Below are 22407 nucleotides of genomic sequence, written 5' to 3'. Positions count from 1 at the left end.
GTGTTTTTTTTTCTAGAGACCTCACTTGGCTTATCAAAGTTTCTACTTGATTTTTTCTTTCCATAAAGAATTCTTACAACTTCTCTATTTCATCAGTGGTCCATTTTTTTCACCTATCGGACTAGATTCAATTTTGCCAGGTAGGTTATTTTGATTGTGAGCCTACACATCTTTATATTTTGGAATATCATATTTCAAGCTCTCTTCTTTATAATTGTAGCTGGCAAGTTTTATGTATCTACCTATATCTCCTAAGGATTTGAATTATTTTTTCTGGTTGTTTGTAGTACTTTTTTCTTTGATCTAGAAGCTCTGAATTTTAGTTAATATGGGCCTCAGAATTTTTACTTTGGGATTTCATTGAATAAATGACTGTTGGCTTATTTATATTTTTTACTTTGCCTTCTGCTTCTAATTGACATAAACACATTTCTTTCACAATTTGACCGTAGCTAAGCTTTTTAAAATCATGGTTTTCAGGTAGTCCAATGATTCCCAAGTTATCTTTTCTTAACTGATTTTCCTATTCAATTGTTTTTGATAGAATTTTCTTTTTTTCACTCTTTTGGTTTCCTTGTAGTCTCACAGAATCATTACTTTCTATGTGGTATGTTCTAATTTTTAGTGTCTGTCACTTCAATAATGTTGTATATTTCTTATATTAAACTGCTAATTCCTCTTTCTTCTAGAGTTCTGATTTCATACATACCATAATTCTGATATCATTTAAACTCCCATTATTTCTTCTATGAATTATAGTAGTCCTCAGGGTTATCCTATGTTTTTGTTTGAACCCTTCTTTGTAGATCTTGTGAAATTATTCTTTTTAGGATTTCTGTCTTGGGTGGCCTTAGATCTAAAGTATTTCTCTAACATCAGTTTCTTTTGTTTACTCATTTATCTGTCCTCACTTCCTGAATTGGGACTTTGTGTCAGTGCCAGGCTTTGTGAACTTTTAAATTAAGAAAAGCTGGGCCCTTACTTGGCCTACATCTGTATAATCTGTGGTCCTGTCACTCTTTCCCTTGAGTACTGAGCACTGTGTTTTTTTCCCCAAAGATCTCAGGGTAGTTCAGGCCATTGAGTTGCAGACTTTCAGAAACTTACGGCATGACCAATTTTAGAGTTTATTCTGATTTAGGATATGGTTTTATCATTGCTCTCCTGGTCAGAATTTGGAAAGCTCTTTATCTCAGTCTGGGGTCACAGCAACACAACTACAGAATCTAAATAACCCTAATTTGTGAGTAGTTGGTGTTCTGGAATGGGATATATAGCTGCAGACTTCATGTTTTGCTAACTTATCTTGGTCTACATACTAGGATGCTTCCATAGACAGGCCTCCCAGGACAAGCATTTATTGTTTGACCCTTTCCCTTATGACTGAGGTACATGACTGCAATTATTGACCCTGGTTCATCTGTTGTTTGAAATAATGCTTCCACATACTACAATCTTAATTATTTATTATTATCATTATTATTATTTTCAATTTGAACCCTCTCCCTTATATCTGGGTACAAAGCTCTGATCTCCAGGGATCTCCGGCTCATTGTTGTAAAGAGGCTTCAAAGTACTGAATTCCTAAGGCTGGTCTTTTTTTGGCAGGATCCATTCCATAAGGGCCCACGATCTTCTGGCCTTCACTTTATATAGATATGAGTTAGAAAATGTGTATCTTTAGATTGCCTAATCATTATTGCAGCTATTCTTCCTGGGGAAGTTGTTCTTCTGCCACTCTTTCCACCATTTTGAATTTCTGTCCAGGAAAATCATACAATCACCAGAACAATGTGTATGTAAGGAACATTAATAACAGAAAAAAAAACATAATAATTTACAATTATAACGTCCAAGCATGACACCAAGAAAAGACAGAGATTTAAATGGAGCACTATAGGTGTGGAACATTGTATATACTATATATACTATCTGACTAGATTGGTTGGGAATAGTTTTTATGAACTTCTGTGTTTTTTTTTCTTTTTTTCCTTTTATTCTTTTTTATAAGACAGGTAAGGGAATGAAATTTCTTTAGAAATGAAGATAATGTAAAAATGAAAAATATCAATACAAATTTTAATTATTTTTTCTTTTAGTAAAAATTGCTGTATAGTTGATTTTATGTAAGCCCTTTTTATGTATTGATATACTGATTCCCCGTTTCTCCATTTCTAAAATGATAGTTATTGTTCTCTTCTCATATTTCCTGATTTTTATTGGTGATATATAGAAAGCCTAATAATGTTATTGTATTTTATATACACTATGTTTCTGAACATTTCTGTTATTTTGCTTAATATCTTTGTTGATATTTTCAGTTTTCTAAATACACAATCATATTTTAATGCAAAAATGATTTTTACCAATGTTTTATTTGTTCTTTATTTTTAATTTTAAAAATTATTAATATTTTATTTTTCTTATCTTATGGATATAGCCATAATGCCTGGGATTATGCCAGGCAGCATGTCTAATAGAAAATATTTTGGATTTGGAATAAAGAGAGACTCAAGGTTCAGTTCTGCCTTTGATGCTGACTAGCTGTATGCACATTGGCAAATTGCTTAAATTCTCTAGTTCTCATTTTCTTTCTCTGAAGATAGAAATGCCTGTAGTACTTCAAAAGCTTGTATGGTGATGAAATTATATGATATATAGAAAACATTTTTCAAACTTCAAAGTGGCATAAAATTTCCATTGTTATTATTTCAAATCATGAAAACAGGGACACACTAAATTCCTACTCTAAATGGGAAGAGTTATAAGATTTCTCCATTATATAAAATATTAGCTCTTGGTTTCAAATATGTCTTCCATCATATTAAGGAAAATATTTCTATTTATATATACATATATATTTTAAAAATACAAAAATGTTTTATTTATTTTAAAAGTTCTTTCTAGTCATATAATCATAGATCCTCATTATTTTTACTATTAACATGTTTTATTTTGCAAATTGCTTCTATTAACCATACTAGCATTAATAAATACCTCTTCATCATAATAAATAATTTTTGTTATAATTCTGTATTCACTTACTTGTGTTTTATATATTTTCTTTCATGGATATTTCCCCAAAGATATTGTTCAATAGTTCTTTCTCTTCTTTTCCTTCTCTGGTTTGGATTCAGAAACACATTTTTTTCCCTCCTAAAAAAAAACTGATAGAGTGTTGTATGTATTTTTTTTTAAATTATCAACAGCTTTGAATATTATAGGATCACAGATTTAGATTTAGACCTATAGGAGATCTTACAGGTGATGTTCTTCATTTTTTTTAAATTTTACTATTGAGAAAACTGAGGCCCAGAGAAGTTATTTGCTCAGTGCCATGTAGATACCAAATGGCAAAGTTAGAATTCAAACCCAAATCTATTCATTCTGAATCCAGAATTATTTATTTTAAAAATGTCTTTTGATTCACTCATGAATACATTATTCAGGGTTATATATATATATATATATATATATATATATATATATATATATATATATATATATATTTAAATATATATATAAAAATGTGGAAGATCATTAGTGGACAGCTCAATTTATCTTTTTTTATATTGCTTTATTGAAATCATCCATTTCACTTTTTTCTTTTTTTTTTATCATTCCTTTTGTTTTATATGGCAGTGTTCTTCAAGGTGGGGACGACTTTCTGACTCCAAGTTGAACATAACCTGACCCCATAGGATGTGTAATCAACCAATCAGTGAAATGGAAAAGGAATGACATTCCAACCTCCCAGTAAAATGGGATTATTGCCAGTACAACCAATCCCAACTCTCTCTTCACACATTATAGCTCAATATTCTCCTTTCTGTCTCCGCCTACTCTTTGACTCCCTCCTAGTATCCATCTCTCAGGGAAGTTATAACCCTAACCCAGACACTCACAGCCTCTTTATAGGTTTGTGACATTTAAAAAGGTTTGAGAGACATAGTTTCTGCATAACTCAATCATTTTATTAATAAGGCCAGAAAGTTATTAATCAAAGGATGGTCTTTTGGCCATCTCTCTTAGACCAAAGACCTTAATAGCAGTGAGGTCACAGTTTATATGCCCTCTGAAGAAGTGTTCCCAAGGGATACCTACTCAATTCTGATTGGTTAGTCAAATGGGAGGTGGGCTATCTTGGAGTATGTGACTTAGGTCATTCAAATTTTGGTGAAAGAGACACCAATTTCCATATTACCTGTCTTAATGATAGAGAAAATCAACATTTTTCCAGGACCTGTCTGAGCAAGTATAATGAGCAAGAATGTACCTATTAGCCTGCACTTAGAATTTGTTTTACTGTCTGATTAGATCTTTTTTTTAAATAATTTATTTAGATTTATCAACAATCACTTCCATATGCTCTGATTAGATCTTGGCTTAGTTAAATCTTTAAGAGATTTCCCATACTAGTTGGTTTCTGAATTAGGAAGTAGAAAAGTGGGAAAACCTTGGTCTCAATACAATAATTAATTATTGAATATAAGAGAAATATTAATTTTTCACAAGGTAAAAAAATCCCTCTTTTTGTCCCTCAGATCACCTTGTGACTATAGTAGATGCCACAGAATGAGCAGGTTATGCAATCTGGGACAAAGACCAGTGAATGGTGCCTCCACTTTTGTTGTTGATGTAGTTGTCTTGCCTCTTCATGTTCCACTTGAGTCTTGTATTTGAAACTCAAATTTTCTATTCAGCTCTGGTCTTTTCATCAGGAATGCTTGTAAGTCCTCCATTTCACTGAATGACCATTTTTCCCCTGAAGGATTATACTCAGTTTTGCTGGGTAGGTGATTCTTGGTTGTAATACTGTCTCCTTTGCCCTCCAGAATATTATATTCCATGCCCTCCAGTCCCTTAATGTAGAAGCTGCTAAATTTTGTGTTATCCTGATTGTGTTTCTACCATACTAGAATTGTTTCTTTCTGGCTGCTTGCAATATTTTCTCCCTGACCTGGGAACTCTGGAATTTGGCTAAAATATTCCTAGGAGTTTTCCTTTGGGGATCTCTTTCAGGGGGAGATTGGTGGATTCTTTCAATTTCTATTTTGCCCTCTGGTTCTAAAATATCAGGGCAGTTTTCCTTGAAAATTTCTTGAAAGATGATGTCTAGGCTCTTTTTTTGATCATGGCTTTCAGATAGTCCAATAATTTTTAAATTCTCTCTCCTGGATCTGTTTTCCAGGTCAGTTGTTTTTCCAATGAGATATTTCACATTGTTTTCTAATTTTTCATTCATTTGGATTTGTTCTACTGTGTCTCGATATCTCATAAAGTCACTATCTTCCAATTGCTCTATTCTAATTTTTAAGGAATTATTTTCTTCAGTAATCTTTTGGACTTCCTTTTCCATTTGGCCAATTTTTCTTTTTAGGGCATTTTCCTCCTCATTGGCTTTTTGGACCTCTTTTGCCATTTGGGTTAGGCTATTCTTTAAGGTGTTATTTTCTTCAGTATTTTTTTGAGTCTCCTTTAGCAAGCTGTTGACTTGTTTTTCATGATTGTCTTGCATCACTATCATTTCTCTTCCCTGTTTTTCCTCTACTTCTGTTACTTGCTTCTCAAAATCCCTTTTGAGCTCTTCCAAGGCCTGGAATGGATTCATATTTTTCTTGGAGGCTTTAGATGTGGGAGCTTTGACTTTGTTGTCTTTTTTCTGGTTGTATGTTTTGATCTTCTTTGTCACCAAAGTAAGATAATACAGTCTGACTCTTTTTGCGAGGTTTGCTTATGATCCTAGCCAACTACTTGAGTTTTAAACACTTAGTTAAGGTAAGAGTCTGCTTCCAATGTAGAGAATGTACTGTCCCAAGCTTTGGGGGTTCGTATAGCTGTTTTCAGAGATACTTCTAGGGACCTGTAAATTTTCAGTTCTTCCAAGGTGGTATGATAAGGTTCAAGGTGTTTACTGTTTTCCTGGCCTGTGCTCTGCTCTTTGAGTGACCAGCCACAAGCAGTCTTTTCTCTCTTGGAACTGTGAGGAGGGTTTCCTCTCCACTGCCACTATAAGCTCCACCATGCCAGTGCTCCTCCTCACCCCAGGACCACCACCCAGAACTGTGACCCAGATCCAAGCGTGGGCAAAGCAAGAGATTCCTGACTCAACACCCAGCAAAGAGATCCCTGAAGTCCCCCTCTGATCAACCACTTGATTCCCTCTCAGTCTGTGGGCTGGAAACTCAAGATACAGCCACCACCCCAGTGTGCTCTGGAACTGGCTCTGACCTAACTCCTCTCTCCACACAAAAACAGACTTTTCCCACTGACCTTCTAAATTGTCTTCGGCATTCCTGGATTGAGGAGTCTGGAAACCACCACAGCAGCCTGTGATTCATTCCTCTGAGGCCTGTTCCAGCTTCGGTGGGGCCTGCACGCCCATGCCGAGCTGCGCTCTTCTACCAGACTGACGTAATATGTCTTTCCAATCGACCATCCAGGCTGTCTTGGGCTGGAAATTTGTTTTGCTCTGTCTTTTTGTGTGTTCTGCTGCTTTAGAATTTGTTTATAGCCATTTTTAGGGGTATTTGGAGGAGTTTGGGGGACAGCTCAAGCAAGTTACTGCTTTCACTCTGCATCTTGGCTCCGCCCCCCATTTCGCTTTTGTCAATTCAATATGATCAGAGATCTATGAACTGAAAGGAACTAAAGAAATTATCTAATCAAATTCCATTTAAAAAAAAATACATATGAGAAAATCGAAGCCAGAAAAGGCTAAGTCTCTTGTCTAAGATCACACAGATAGTAAGTTACAGAATTGAAATTTAAATCCAAAGCGAATGACTCCAAATCTAGCACTCTTTCCATAATAATACATTTATTTTATATTCTTACATTCACTTTTTCTTTTACATTATGTTTTGCTGACATATAATAACTTAATAGTATAATTTTATAATAATTTAGTAATAGGGGAGTGCATTTTGTCTGGATCTATGATTACACCAACGAAAATAGCTTTCAATGACAAAATACTTCATATAAGGGCAGACCTGCTTCTTTTCTACAGTTTCTGTTTTTAGAGAAAAACGCACAGCACTTACAAATTAAATGATTTATCCTAGATCATAAAACCAGTACAAATCAGAACTTAAAAACATGTCTTCCTGAAACCAAGATCAGATCTGTATGCTTTGTAAGATTCTACCTTTCAGTGATATAATATAGTCCAATAAGTATTTTTTAAACATTTCTCCACTATTTGTGGTGATTTTACTCTTGTTTTACATATGAGCAATTTGGTTCTCTCTCTTTTCTGAAGTTAATTTTGCTAATGTTTTATAAACACATTGATCTTTTAAAAATTGGTTTTCATTTTATTTACTAATTTTTTTACTTTAATTCTGTTGATTTCTCCTTTGAACTTACTGATCTCATCTTTTGTTCTTTGGTTATTGTTTTCTTGATGATTTTCTAGTTTTTCACCACATACAGCTCATTCATCTTCTCTATTTCACTATTATTAATATAAGCATTCAAGGAAATATATTTCCTTGAAATACATCTTCTTTGGAAGGTCATAGCAAAATTTGTACTTTCCCCAGTCACCAATGGAGTAAAGCAGGGCTGTGTACTTGCTCCCATGCTTTTTAGAATGATGTTTTCAATATTGTTTATGGATGCCTTCAACAGAGATGAAAATGGCATCAAGGTCAGCTATAACACTAATGGCAAATTATTTAACTTGAAAAGGCTACAAGACTAAAATGGAAAGAGAGTTGGTGTATGACTTTTTGTTCATATTTGTTTGTGAACTCAGTGCAGCCTCTGAGGCTGAGATGCAACAGAGTATCAATCACTTCTCTGCCACTTGTGCTAATTTTGGCTTGTCATTTAACACCAAGAAAACATAGGTTCTCCATCAGCCAGCACCACACTTTTCATATGTGGAGCCATCAGTTACAGCAAATGGAGAGATTTTGAATGTTGTGGACCAGTTCACTTACCTTGGTAGTATATTTTCCAGGGATATACACATAGATGATAAGGCTGATGCCCACATTGTCAAAGGTAGCTCAGTGTTTGGGAGACTCTGAAGGAAAGTGTGGGAGAAAAGAGGTATTAGGCTGCTTACCAGACTGAAGGTTTACAGAGCTGTTGTGCTGACTTCATTGCTGTATGCTTGTGAAACCTGGACAGTCTACTAGCATCATGCCAGGAAACTGAATCACTTCCATTTGAATTGTCTTAGAAAGATTCTGAAGATCACCTGGCCAGACAAAATACTAGATTACATGAGCTAAACTGTCAACCATTCAAACTCTGCTGCAGAGAATGCAACTCCAATGGGCTGACCACTTTGTTCTAATGCCAAATATATGTTTGCCTGAAAGATTGTTTTGTAGAGAACTCACATATAAGTCTCTCCAAAAAATTTTGGAATTGATTGTAAGACATGGGAGACACTGGCACAGGACCACTCAGTGTGGTATTCCTGCATCAAAGAAGTCACTGTGCACTACGAGCAAAGCAGAATTGCAGTAGTTCAAAAGAAACAAGAGATGCACAAATGTAGAGACATCTCCACTCCAAATGTTCATACAGACTATTGGTGCCTGACCTGTGGTAGAGCCTTCTGAGCTCCTATTAGTCTGATCAGCTATAGTCAGACATATTGTACATTGACCGTGACATAGTGATGTCATTTTGGTCCTCTTTGAACACAAAAGACAACAACCATTGCTAATATAATCATTCAAGGAAATACATTGCCTCTAAGATTCAGTTTACATGCATACCATAAATTTTGAAATGTTGCCTTGTTATTGCCATTATCATTAATATAACTTCTTATTGTTTCTATAATGTGGGCTTTGACCCACTCATTCTTAAGTGAATCATTTTTTAGTCTCCACTTAGGTCTGCATCTTTTTATTCTATTTCCTTTATTGAGTCCATTCAAATTGCATTATGGTCTATAAAAGTAGAGTTAAAGATTTGCTTTTCTGAATATAACGTCTTTGGGACCTAGAATGTAATTGATTTTTGTAAAGGTCTTTTACACATTTGAATAAAAAAAACAATTGTCTAATAAAATCATTTGATCTTTTCCATATATGTGTCATATAATTTTCCAGCATTTTGTTCAATTCTACAACATCTTATTTTATTGCCTTTGGATTTAACATATTCTAAAAGTATAGTGTTGAACGGTTCCACCTTTACTATTTTTCTTTCTAGATCCTTTTATAATCTTGATAGTAGTTTTGTGATCAGTTAAGATTTCTCTGTAGAAGTTAGTTGCTTTGCTGTTAAGGTATACTCATAGTTAGTTGAAGGGGAGGAGTTTTCCCCTCACACCCCTGGCCAATTGATTTTATTATAGAAGGTAAGGGGCAGAAGACAGAGGTAATAAGATGTTAATATTTTAAATGAAGTGCAAAGACGTGTCTTTGCCCTCTTATTCCTTTAGGAAGTTTCCCTGATGGAACTGGAAAATTGCCAGTGGCTGGTTTAACTTTGGCCACAAACCTGGTTGTTTTTAAAAGCTAAGCTTGGCAGTCTTGTACATAGTCAGCAGAATTGAAGAAGGAAAATGCTTCCTGGAATGTGACCCTTGTGCCAGCAGGACATTTTTGTGTCCCCTTCCGGATAGCATCAATATAGCTTTAAGAAGGGGGAGAGAGAGAGAGAGAGAGAGAGAGAGAGAGAGAGAGAGAGAGACAGAGAGAGACAGAGAGAGACAGAGAGAGAGACACACACACACACACAGACAGATACACAGACACACAGACATGGAGGAGAGAGAGAGAGAGAGAGAGAGAGAGAGAGAGAGAGAGAGAGAGAGAGAGAGAGAGAGAGAGAGAACACTGAACACATGATGTTCAGAATGAGGAAGATGATATTCTCTTATATTCTTACCCAATGAGACAACTTCATGAATATTGTGTTCAGTGCTATGTACTCCATTTTAGGAAAGATATTACTAATCTGGAGTGCATTCAGAAGGAAGGGTACCAGAAGGATGAAGAACCTTAAATTTGTGCCACATAAGGATTAGTTGAATAAACTGGGGATGTTTATTTTGGGAAAGAGAAGACTTAGAAGAGTCATTATAGCTGTCTTCAACTATCTGAAGACAGCTCCATAGAAGATGGATTAGATTAATTTCTCTTGGACCCAGAAGTCAGAATTAGAAGCAATGCAGGAAGACACTTTTCAGTGGTAAAGACTTCTAAAAATTAGAGCTCTCCAGAAAAGAAATAGGCAGCCTCAGGATGTTTCCCTTCAACCAAGGTCTTCTAGTTAAAGCTGGTTGATTGCTTTTTGGAAATGTTGGAGAATAAGTTCTCAATCAGGTATGGACTGGTCTAGATGCACTTTGAGTTTCCTTCCATATTTGAGATTCTGTGACCTCTGGATGTGGACCTACAAAAGACAAAAAAGAACACTTTTTAATGTTAAAATGTTTGAATACTAACCTTGTGTTTGGTAGCTTTAGATGGTTTATTTAGCTTGGCGCTTCTCTCCAGGTAAAGAGGATGATGGATTGGGTGCAAAGCTTCCAATATCACAACACTACCAAATTAGTGCTCATGCCCTATAAAAGTGTCTGCTATTGTTTCTATCCAAAGGAGAAGCTGGATACACCTCTAGCCTAAAAAACACCTTCCCTGTAGCTAAATGTAAGACTCCAGGGTCCAGGACTGTTAAATTGTCCAATGTTAAGTTACTTTAAATTAAAAATGAAAATCAAATGGTGATATGATACTATTAGATAATCGCCAAAAGGCAATGTAGTACTTGTAATGTCAAATAAAGAGAACATTTAATGTTTCTTTCCTTCATTGCAGGTCAAAGGTGAGATAAAATTGAGGCTTATGAGTTAAGCAGGTAAAAGGAACACAAAAGGTTTTTTTTAATGTATCTGCTTTACAATGCACAGAAAATCTCAGAAACAAAGAAAATATGCAGAAAATCTTCTCAATCAGCACTTAGATGTTTCTGTGGGGGTAGGTGCTGAGTGGGGGAATAACACTTTGAGTTAAAATAATGGCAAGGTTATTCCTCTGCCAAGCAGCATTTCCTCTACAAAGTACTCACTGGTGCCAAAATCATCATATAATTAAATAGACAGTAAATGTTTGTTTCTATGAAATTGTAGATCATTACCAAGGATGGAAGTATATTTAACAATAAAAATTGGCTAATATCCCATGAGGCTTTTCCTGGAGATGTGAAAGGTTTAGGGGGAAAGGGTGGAGGTAGCAAGAGAGACAAAGATAGGGAAAAAGGAGGGAAGGAAGGGCAGAAAGCAGTATGTTTAGGAATTTCACTTTTTGTGAATTTTACATGGGCAAGAAAATAGACTTGATTGCTGATATACTCATATAAAGCAATTCTCAACAGTGCCTCTGAGAAAAAGAAATCAGTTATTCTGAAAGTGTTTGCTTACAGTCTCCATTTTCAATCTCACTATGACTGTATGATGACTTAATTGTCAGACAGTCTAGAATTTAAGTGTAGTTGATATGAACAGGACCTGAAAGACATGAAAGAAAAGGGTATTTTTTCGTATAGACTGTGCCTAGATAATTCTGCAACCTTGTGTTCTGCTGAATTTAAAATTTCAGATGGAAACATTTTTCTCTTGTCTCAAGTAAAATTGACTTCATTTGTTCATAGTCAGGGACCCCCAAGGGCTCTGTCCTAGAACAAAATGAATTATTATACTTTATTTTTCATAGTACCTTTTCTCCAAAAGTTCAAGATGTTTTTTAGAACCAATCTCATAAATCTTTGAAATACCCCTGAGTGATAGAAAACAATATCATTGCCCCCATTTTACAGATGAAGAAACTGAAAAAGAATAAGAGGGAAGTGATATTTTTTTTCTGTTCTGGGAAATCAGTTCTGGAGTTAGAGTGAGATTCCATTAACCCTAGATCGGTCTTCTGCCTAACCAGTTCATGTTTCATACATATCAGTGTTCAAATATGCCAATTACAAATTACCACAGTTGTAAGGTACTTATTTTCACAGCTGCCAGTCTATCTGCCCACCTGTTTTTGTATTTTATACAGCATGCTAACCTCAACCAAATTAACTAAACATTTGCCAAAGTACTTGGATTTTTTTTAAAAAATGAAAGTACATATTCAAAGCATCTGTGCATATGTGTATATGAACAAAATGGATAGGATATATGTTTATATGGGTATATATATATATATATACATATATATATATGTATATATACACACACATATATGCCTACTTATATGCATACATATATGCAAATATACCCAGTATATGTGTTTAATCAATCAATGAGCATTTATTAAGCTCTTCCTATATCATAGGTACTATGCTAAGCATGCAGAATACAAAGACAAAAATGAAACAATCCCAGCCTCCAAGGAACTTATATTCTAATGGAAGAAAAGTGTACACATATGCACATATGTGTATACATATACATATAGGTCTGTGCATAAACATGTATGTATTATCTGTATAATTATATAGGTTTTTAAGGGAATATACTGAGAGGGAGAGGAATCAGGGAAGGCTTCATGTAGAAGGTGGCACCTGAGCTGAGTTTTCAAAGAAAAGAGAGAGTCCAAGTAGTATGGAGGTGAGGAGGGATATCTTCTAGAAACAGAGACAACCAGCACAACGACACAGGCAGGAGAGAGCATAGTGAGTACATATCAGATATACAGTACATCTAGAGAGCAGAATGGATGCAGGAGAGTGCTTGTACAAAGACTAATAAGAAGGGTCCATATCATAAGGAGCTTCAAATGCCAAAGAGAGGAATTTATATTTGATCCTAGAGATAATGGGGCCTTTAGAGTTTCTTGAGAAAGCTAGGTAGTATAGTCAGATCTCTGCTTTAGGAAAATCACTTTGGTTGCTACTTAGAGGATGGATTAAAATATGTAGTGTTTTAAGATAGGCATAAAATAGAGCACTAGTCCAGGCAAGGCTGTGTATGCGGAGAGAAGGAGGTGTAGGCAAGATGTAATGAAGATAAATTGAGATTTGGTCACTGATTTAATATGTAGGGTAGGTGAGAGAAAATGCAAAGGATGACACTGAGGTTGTATATGAATGAATACATTAATGAATGAATGAATGTTTATTGTGTACAAAGCACTATGCTAAGCACTAAGCATATAAATAGAAAAGCAAAACAGTTCCTGTTCTCATGAAGATCATATTATAATGGAGGAAAGTACATCTGTAGAAAATTTCAGATCTAAGTCAGTGGAAAGGTACCATGGTACTTAAGGTCAGAGGCTTCAGTAAGGTCAAGAGGAAGGAGGTTTAAGTTTACTAAATTTGGTAATTAAGAAATTATTGCTATCATTTGAAAAAAATTCAAAATGTGTGTTTGTGTAACATTATTGTTGTATAGCGATTTTCTATTTAGGAAATCCTCTCTACTAATGCAAATCAGCTAGGCTTCTTCAGTTTCCATGCCCTAGAGAAATACCTGGGGCACTCAGGGATTAGGCAGTTTACTCAGTGTCACACACCCAGTATTGTCAAAGGTTGGACTTGAATTCAAGTCATTCTTATTGTGCAACATGTAGCACTGCGTATATGTATATATGGATATAAACCTGAATATCCACACATATATCTATTATCTATCTATTCTTCAAGCATGTATATATATATATATATATATACAAACACGTGTGCATATATAATCTATCTATCTATCTACCTATCTGGGAGGGCGGCATGTTGACATAAACACAGATTAGCAAAACTGCAGATACACACACACACTATACATGTATATATATATATATATATATATATATATATATATATATATATATATATATACATATATATACATATATATACACTTATACACACACACATTTTATATATATATATATTCATATAAATACAAATATATGGAATAGAAAAGAATAGAAAATTGTAATGAAGTGATTACTACATGTTAGTTGGGTTAGAAAACTGAGAGTCCCTGCTCTCAAGAAACTCACTTTCTAACTGGGAGAGGGCTCATATTCATGTTCAGTTCATGGCCCATGGAAAAACAAGGGACTACTTAGGTTCTTATAAGAAAGGTATCTGGGCAGATGGCAAAGCCCTGAGGACCTTCAAAAATGGAAGGACAGATGTTTTCCAGCCAAGATGATAGTGAATCCAAAGGTTAAAACAGAAGGACTCTTGCATATCTGAAATAAAAATAAGGCCAAGGGGTCAAAGGGTAAAAGAAGAGAGTGTAAAACTTGGCTTGAATCTTAACTAATAAATAAATAAATAAACAGACAAACAAACACATACTTACATATATGCATACATACATAAATACTAAGATCTTGGCAACTGATCTTATTACTCCCTGGCAAATAGGAGAAGAAATGGAAGCAGTGTCAGATTTTACATTCTTGGGTTCAAAAATCACTGCAGATGGCAACTGCAGCCATGAAATTAAAAGACGCTTGTTCCTTGGAAGGAAAGCTATGGCAAATCTGAATAGCATACTAAAAAGCAGAGAGATTGCCTTGCTGAAAAAAGGTGGAGAGAGCTATGATTTTTCCAGTAGCAATATATGGCTGTGAGAGTTGGATTATAAGGAAAGGTGAGCACTGAAGAATTGATCCTTTCAAATTGTGGTGCTGGAGAAGACTTTTGAGAGTCCCTTGGGCAGCAGAGATCAAATCAGTCAATACTTAAAGAAACTAATTCAGATTATTCACTGGAAGGTCAAATCCTGAAGCTGAAACTTAAATACTTTGGCCACATGACAAGAAGAGAGTACTTATTGTAAAAGACGCTAATTTGGGGAAAGATTGAGGGCAAAAGAAAAAAGGGGATGACAGGATGTGATGGATAGATGGTATCATGGAAACAACGAACATGAATTTGGACAAACTTTGAGAAATAGTAGAGGACATAAGGGCCTGATGTGCTGTGGTCCATGAGGTGATGAAGAGTTGGACATGGCTAACAACATCAGCAGCAGAAAAAACAACAATAACCAGCTGATAGGGGACATGCTGCATATCTTGGGAAGCAGCAGTGAGACAATGGGGATTGGATTGGGAACAAGAAAGATCTTTAGCTTGCCTCTGTGGCAATATGTGGTGCCCTTTGGGCTTTGGGCTACCACATAGATGTAAATTGTACATATGTATATATGTATATGTATATGCATATACATACACACACATACACATATATATGTGTGTGTGTTTATATATGTATACACACACACAAACATATATATATATATATATATATATCTGGATTGATACCTAGTTTTGGTGCATCAATGACTAGTTTCTTGAAGGACATGTTGGTGAAATAAGAATCTTGGTAATTCCTACCATCCTTATTAGAATTCAGGTACAGGCCTTTCCTATATGTCTTTTGTCCCAGGAACAGACTAGTTAAGTTTGGACAGCTAAGTCTTCACCAGACTAATCACTAGGTGATACATATTTTAGCCATAGCATCTCTTAAGGATCTTCTTACTCTTCTAAGTCACAAGGTACTGACAGGCTATATTGGGGAAGGAGATGTCTGCATTGTTGAAATCACAGCATAGAATGACACTCAACTATTTTCTGTAGTCCTGTTTTCACAACCTTGTAATATTTTCTTTTATATTTGTATTTTTATGTGTATGCAAATTTTTTTAAATCTAAGTAGTTGGCTAAGATTCTAGTTAATTTCAATAGCACTCATTATTGTTAACATCAGCAACACAAGGCATGCTGACTAACACCAACTATCATTCCTCTTTGATCTATGTCTTCCACATGGTATTTGTTTAATGTTATAAGCAGCCATCAGAATTATCTATCTGATGATTAGATTCAATGTACAACACGCATGATAAATACTCACAAAACTGGTTATCTTTTTGAAATACACAGTTGCTATCTACTGAAGGTCTACTCTGACTCTTAATTCTGGCTTGGAGGTGATCCTAACCTAGATTCTTGAATAGTGACAAAACAGCATAAACATAGGAAAACAAATAATAACATGATGGGAAAAGATGTAAATATACACTCAATGATGAAATATCTGTCATTTCAACATCTGATTAGGTAAGATCAGAAGGTCTGATCACAAGAACATTTTCTAGTCTCTAGATAATAAATTTCCAGTCAGAGCAACTCATTAAAGAGTTGCTGCTATGGTACTGATGGTTTATTTAATCCATATCAGTAGAAATACTATGCAGATAAAATCATGGATTTGGTGGTGGTGTTAGTAGTGGTGGTGGTGGTGGTGGTGGTAATGTTGGTGGCTAACACTAAGTATCATTCTCTTTGGGTTATGTCTTCCACCCAGTGTGGTGGTAGCAAAAGAAAAGAGAGAAAGTAGAGGAATAAGAGAAGGAAGAGGAGGAAAAGAAATATGTTTCTATGAACTTCAAAGTTCATAAGCCACTTTTATTATTATTTCATCTCCACAACAACCCTTTAAGCACCTAAAAGGTGCTTTAATTATCTCATTTTACAGATAAAGAAATGGAGGTTCAGAGAAGTGAAGTGATTGTTCAGGTTAATACAGCTAGTAAGTTTTTAAGATAGGTTTTGAACCTAGATCTTTCTGTCTACAAGTATAGTCCTCTGCATTACATTATGCCAACCTACATGTTATGTCTCATAGTACATAAGAGCCAGTGCGATTTTGAAGAAATGGATTCACAAAAGTTGTGAAATTCCTTTAAATATGACTTTCTGATCTCTAGGAAAATGCTTGCTGGAATCTGTTGGCACCAGGCCTAGAAGTTGATCTGTAATATGCTCGGGTCTTTTATTTTATCATGATATAATATTCTGCCTATTTTGGTATATCTTGATTGGCCTTGACAGCTTTTGTTGTTCAGTCATTTTCAGCCATGTCACATGATGTGTAACTCCATTCAGGTTTTCTTGGCAAAGATACTGGAGGGCTTTGCCATTTCCTTCTCCAACTCATTTTACAGATGAAGAAACTGAGACAGACAGTGTTATGTGACTTGCCTAGGGTCACACAGCTAGTAAGTATCTGAGGCTGGATTTGAACTCATGAAGATGAGCCTTCCTGACTCCAGTCCTAGCACTCTACCCATTGGACATGTATCACAGGCACTTAACTTTGAGACCATTCTTCTCAACTGTAACTTTTCTCACAAATTCCTAGTACCCACATGTAAGTTGTGTGCTGATATCACCACCATTACCAAAATATACTTATTAGTGTCATCAGCAAGACGAGACATATGGACTAATATTTGGCACTATTCCTCATTTATATGTCTTGCAATCAGTGTTTATGTAATGCTATACAACCTTAGCTATCAGAGCTATCTTTCTAATGATTAGACTCAATTCATAGTATGCATGGGAAACACTAACATAATTGTTAACTATGAAATCCAGGCAATCGTGAAAGTCATAATGAGCCTACAGGTCCAGAACCTCCAAGCATTTTAAGAAAGTCCACCTCTTTCCTCTTCTGATTACCTTTGCTTTAAGTTTCTATTGGAATTTCAGCTTGTTGAGGAATACTTGAGGCATATAACTTGTGCTTTCTTAACCCAGTGAAATGGAAGCATCTGAAAGAAAAAGAGGAATTGGGAAATGCCAATATAAAATCACAGTTTTAAAACTGGAAAGGCAATTAAAAGTCATATAATCAATTCCTTCAGTTTTTAGATAAGGAAACCGAAGCCAAGAGAGGTGAAATTATTTTGATCTTCACAATAACCCTATCAGTTGTTTCGAGGATGAAATGAATTAACATATGGAACATGCTTTGCAAACTTTATAGCACTATATAAATGCTAACTATTATTAGCTATAATTATTTAGTAGGGATACTATATAATTTTCAGATCCTTCCATCACACTTATTTCTTTTTGTCTTTTCCTCCTCTTCTTTGGCAAATTTGGCCAAGGTGGTAACACCAGGCACTTAGTGTTAACTGTTCTTTTCATCTTAAAATGAAGTCTATTTGGGAGAGAATATATAGCCAAATTTCATAGACTCTCAAAATTGAAAGAGACTTCAGAGGTCATCTATTTCAAATTCCCAATCAATGAATGAGTTTATTTTTTTCTACAATATCGCAATTATAGTGGGTCATCTAGACTCTACCACAATACTTTGAGGTCTGGGGAACTTAGTATGTGTTGCACCTCCCATTTAATTGATGGACAGAGAAAATTATTGGAAAGTTTCACTTTGCTCTAATACTCAAATGTTCTGATAGATTTGTGATTTCCCTGATGTGGGTAGTCATTCTAATGATGCTGATCATACCCTGACCATGCTTGCTAAACTTGTGAGGTCTGTATCCTTTCCTAATATTTTCTAATAAGCATAGGGAAACTTATCTTTTAATTTTTCAATTTCCACACTTAGCTGTTTCCTATGAAATGTATGAAAATGTTTACTTTGATAAGACAACCTTTCTTGTATCTGAAGGCATATATCATAGTTCTCATAATTCTTCTCTTCTCCAAATCTACTTCAATTATTCTTCATCCACCCCAGCCTTGGAATCCATCATGTAGGACAAAGGATTGTGGTAACATTTTTATTCAATACATTAGGGGATAAAAGATGCTGGGCAGCATTCTTAAATCAATATGGAGATAATTTAATGACTTTGACACAGACCACATTCCTAAAGGAGGTCAGAGAAGAATACAGTGGTCATTGGGAAAGGAGGTCTAAAGTGTCTCTAGTTATCCCACATGAAAGTAACATTACCAATGGGGGTTGGGGGCCAGAGAATAGCTCAGGGATGAAAGGACATGGGGTAACTGAGACTGAATTTAAACAACTCCAGAGAATAAAACGATTCTTTAAAAAAAAAAGATAATTATGTCTTACAACAATTACCCTGGCTATGAAGCAAAATTAGCATAGTCCTTTCTAATTTAAATGTGTTGAAAGTGGCTGAGCATGACAGCAGAAAATTACAAGGTTTACGACACGGGCTTTGGTTAAAGTGATGGCAATCGGATTATTGTGGCTTTTTGTCTGTTGATAGTAATGATTACAAAGTTACCTATAAATATTAACTGTTTAATGCTAGGGGGGATTTTGCTTTGCTGGCAACTGTGAAACCATTGACTGAAATAGAATCAGCAAGAGGTGTCTGAGACACATTTTAATTTTAGTTTGTGTGTTTTATTCTTGATTTCCTCCCAGCACCCACTGAATGCTCTCATCTTCTCCTGGGTACAGGGCAGAATGAGTCAGCCATTACAAAGCTACCGTAGCTACCCTCATGCACCCTTTTGTTAGAGAATAGAAGAGTATTATGAGTTGGTTGAAGAAACCCAGATTCCTAGGTGAATGTCTAGCTCAACAGTAGGTCATTTTCATTTTATGTGAATACTTTGGGAAAAGTGTTGTATAAAAAAAACATGCACTCTGGTCACCCAGAATACACAGTATTCAGTACAGCTTTCACTTCCTTGTATCTATGAAAATGTATGCTGGCCATTTACTTAGAACTCCTCTTTCGAGTCATTCAATTTACTGATAGAAGATGTGGTCTGGTGAATATTTTGAATATTAAAAACAACTTTTTATCCAAGAATTACAAGGGATTTTATAAGCTTTTAATTGCTACATTTTGCCCTAACCCCTAGAGGTGGAAATGTCCATTTTCTGGGTGGGTAAGCTGAGGCATCATCAATAAATAATTTTCTTGAAGTTAAACAACAGTTGAAGAATTGGTGGATTTTGTTCTTAGTTGTATCAACTATAAACACTTATCCACCAAAATATCCTTAATTTGATAAAAATTAAATAATCTGCTCACTAATCCATCAACCACTTAGAGTCTTTATATTGGTACTTAAATGAAATTGACATGATCTCTATTAATAGCTCAGGAAAATAGACTATCATCTGACACCATATGTTTATGCAAATTTGGTTTAAAATATATGTTGGAGACCAAAATAACAGACTAGTTGTGTATGTAGTCCCTTGTGTATGTGTCATGTTGCATGTGTATTTGTTGCAGGTGGGGCAGGGGGAAGGAGGGGCAAAACATGAAGGACAAAGCAGGGTGGAGAGGTCTGATTTTGTAACCCATTTCTTAATGCCAAGAATCATAACACGTGTTCCTGGGACAGTTCTGAGGAAACTCATTTTGTGTGAATTTATGAATCACAGTATAATATGAATTCAACCCTCTGTGATTTATATTTGAAGAAAAAGGTCACTTACTGAAATACTTTCATTTATTTAATTAAATCTGAGCTAAATTAGTATAAATTCTATTAAACAACTTTACATCTTGGGAGGTTTTAAAAACAAAACTGGGCTCAACTTTCTTCCTTCAGAGTCCTATTTGCTTAACCTCGTAGAATCTTTACATTTCTGTCTATTTCCTATGTAAATAAGCATTCTGTGTATGTGTGTGTGTGTGTGTGTTTGTATGTGTTGTGGGTACACATATGAGCTGTGTGAAAGACTGGATGTTGTCCTAAAAAACTCTAGAGTCAATATATACTTGAAATGAATAAATTTATTTTGTTCATATTGACTCCAAATGTTCCTCTCATGTGATTCTTCAAAATATGTGTAAAAGTGAAAGTTTATACTAATGCATAAATAAAAACTGTTAAGTATTTTTCATCATTAGATATTATCATAGTCAAATTCTGAAGGAAACAAACTTAATTACTTTAATACTTCAGTATCTGTGAGTACCTTCCCTTCCACTCTTCAGATTGCAACCCATTTAGTAAATGGTCTTCTAGAATTATTGTGGCCAAAAATTCTGAACTCTGTGAATAATATGGTATGAACTTCTCTAAATGTAAACTGGCCCTTGGATATATATATATATATATATATTATATATATATATATATATATATGTATATATATATATGTATATATATATATATATATAGTCACCATTGGGTCTATATTGGAAGACATTTAAATCCAATAAAGCTTGTCAGAGCTGGCAATTGAGAACCTAGGGGGTCACTTTCACTTCCATAATGTTTTGAAGAATCAGAATAAGAATTTAATGGAGAAAGCAATACCAATTGAAATATGACTAAACCAAAAGATATATTCTCTGGATTGTATTTGAATTGCACTGTTTTAAAGGGTTGGGGAAGGAGTTTGTGGGAGAGGTATTGTGAAGCATTTTTACTTTCCTGCATAAAAGGGATGGGATTAGAGTTGGTAACGGGTGTATTCAAAAAAAAAGTAAAGCATGAGGTTTAAGAGATATGACGTATAAGAAATATGAACTAGCTGTATCTCTCAAAATGTAATTTTGGACAAATGTTCTTTGAGAAAACCTTTATTTAGAATATAATTTTTTTCAGAGTAAAGATTGTTGCTTTTTTCAAAAATATTCAAATACTACTAAAAGAAATATCTTGAGGACAAATCATCTTCTTAACTTTCTTCATTAATTCAACAAGTATTTCTTGAGAGTTTACCACTTACAAGACACTTTGGTGGAAACAAAGAAGACTATTAAATAATCAGTCAGCAAGCAGTTATTATATAATCAATCAGTCAACAAGTATTTATTAAGGACCTACTATGTGTCAGACATTTTGCTAGGTGCTAGGCATAAAAATTCAAAGAATGAAGCAAAGCCTACTCTCAGGGATCTTAAATTTTATCTGAGAAAACATATATATTTGTGTATACATGTCCATGAGTAAATAAAGAATAAATGTACAGTGAAAATACACAAAGTACAGGGTAGTTAAATACAAAGTAGCTATGGAGTGAGGCTATTGAGCTTCAACTTGAAAAAAGAGTGAGATTCTATGAGGCAGAGATAAGGTGGGAATCCCAGGCACACAGGATGACCATATATTGGTGGTAATAAAGTATCAGGTATGAAGAACAGTTTAGCTGGATCACAGAGGAAAATAAGTTAGGAGGTTATATACAATGAAGCTAGAAAAATAGCATGGGACAAGTTCTGAGTAAGAAACAATTCATGTTTCTCCGAGTTTATATCTATTAGGGAGATAAAGACATATATGTAATTCACTAATTGAGAGACAGCAAAGCATAGAGGATATATTCCTGGACTGGAAGTCAAGAAGCCTTTAGTTCAAATCCTCTCTCTGAAACTTACCAATGGTACCATCAGACAATAATTTATTATCTCAGAGTCTCAGACACTCTTTAAGACTATCTAGTAATAAGGATTAAAAATATGCATGAGTAGATAGAAAGATTATGTTAATAGATCCTTGATATACTGACTTATTAAGGTATAACCAATTAAAATACAAGGCAAAATATAAAAGTGTAAGAAGATATATGCAAAATACTGTGTAAATTTATAATGGTCATTTTTTATGTGGTCTAGTCATTAGGTTAAAAATTAGGTTTAGGAGTAACATAGTCCAGAAAATTCAAGAAAACATAACATTTACAAAAATAGCTCTCCTCGATATA

General features: G+C 34.7%; 1 long non-coding RNA gene across 1 annotated transcript in view; it reads right to left on the bottom strand.

The window, feature by feature from the left end:
- Positions 1-1487: 1487 nt before the first annotated feature.
- LOC110192808 (uncharacterized) overlaps positions 1488-22407 on the bottom strand; it is a 74993-nt gene continuing 54073 nt past the window's right edge. The window contains exons 2-5 of the long non-coding RNA XR_013485309.1: positions 9865-10371; positions 7950-8035; positions 3046-3156; positions 1488-1759 (exon numbers count right to left, since the gene is read on the bottom strand). This is a non-coding gene — a long non-coding RNA (uncharacterized LOC110192808). The remainder of the gene's footprint in view (positions 1760-3045; positions 3157-7949; positions 8036-9864; positions 10372-22407) is intronic.

This window comes from Phascolarctos cinereus, unplaced genomic scaffold, assembly GCF_003287225.1.
Source record: "Phascolarctos cinereus isolate Bilbo 61053 unplaced genomic scaffold, phaCin_HiC Scaffold_3;HRSCAF=262, whole genome shotgun sequence".
Lineage (NCBI taxonomy): Eukaryota > Metazoa > Chordata > Mammalia > Diprotodontia > Phascolarctidae > Phascolarctos > Phascolarctos cinereus.
Note: the sequence above shows the minus strand (reverse complement) of the source record. Positions and strands in the feature narration are given on the sequence as shown.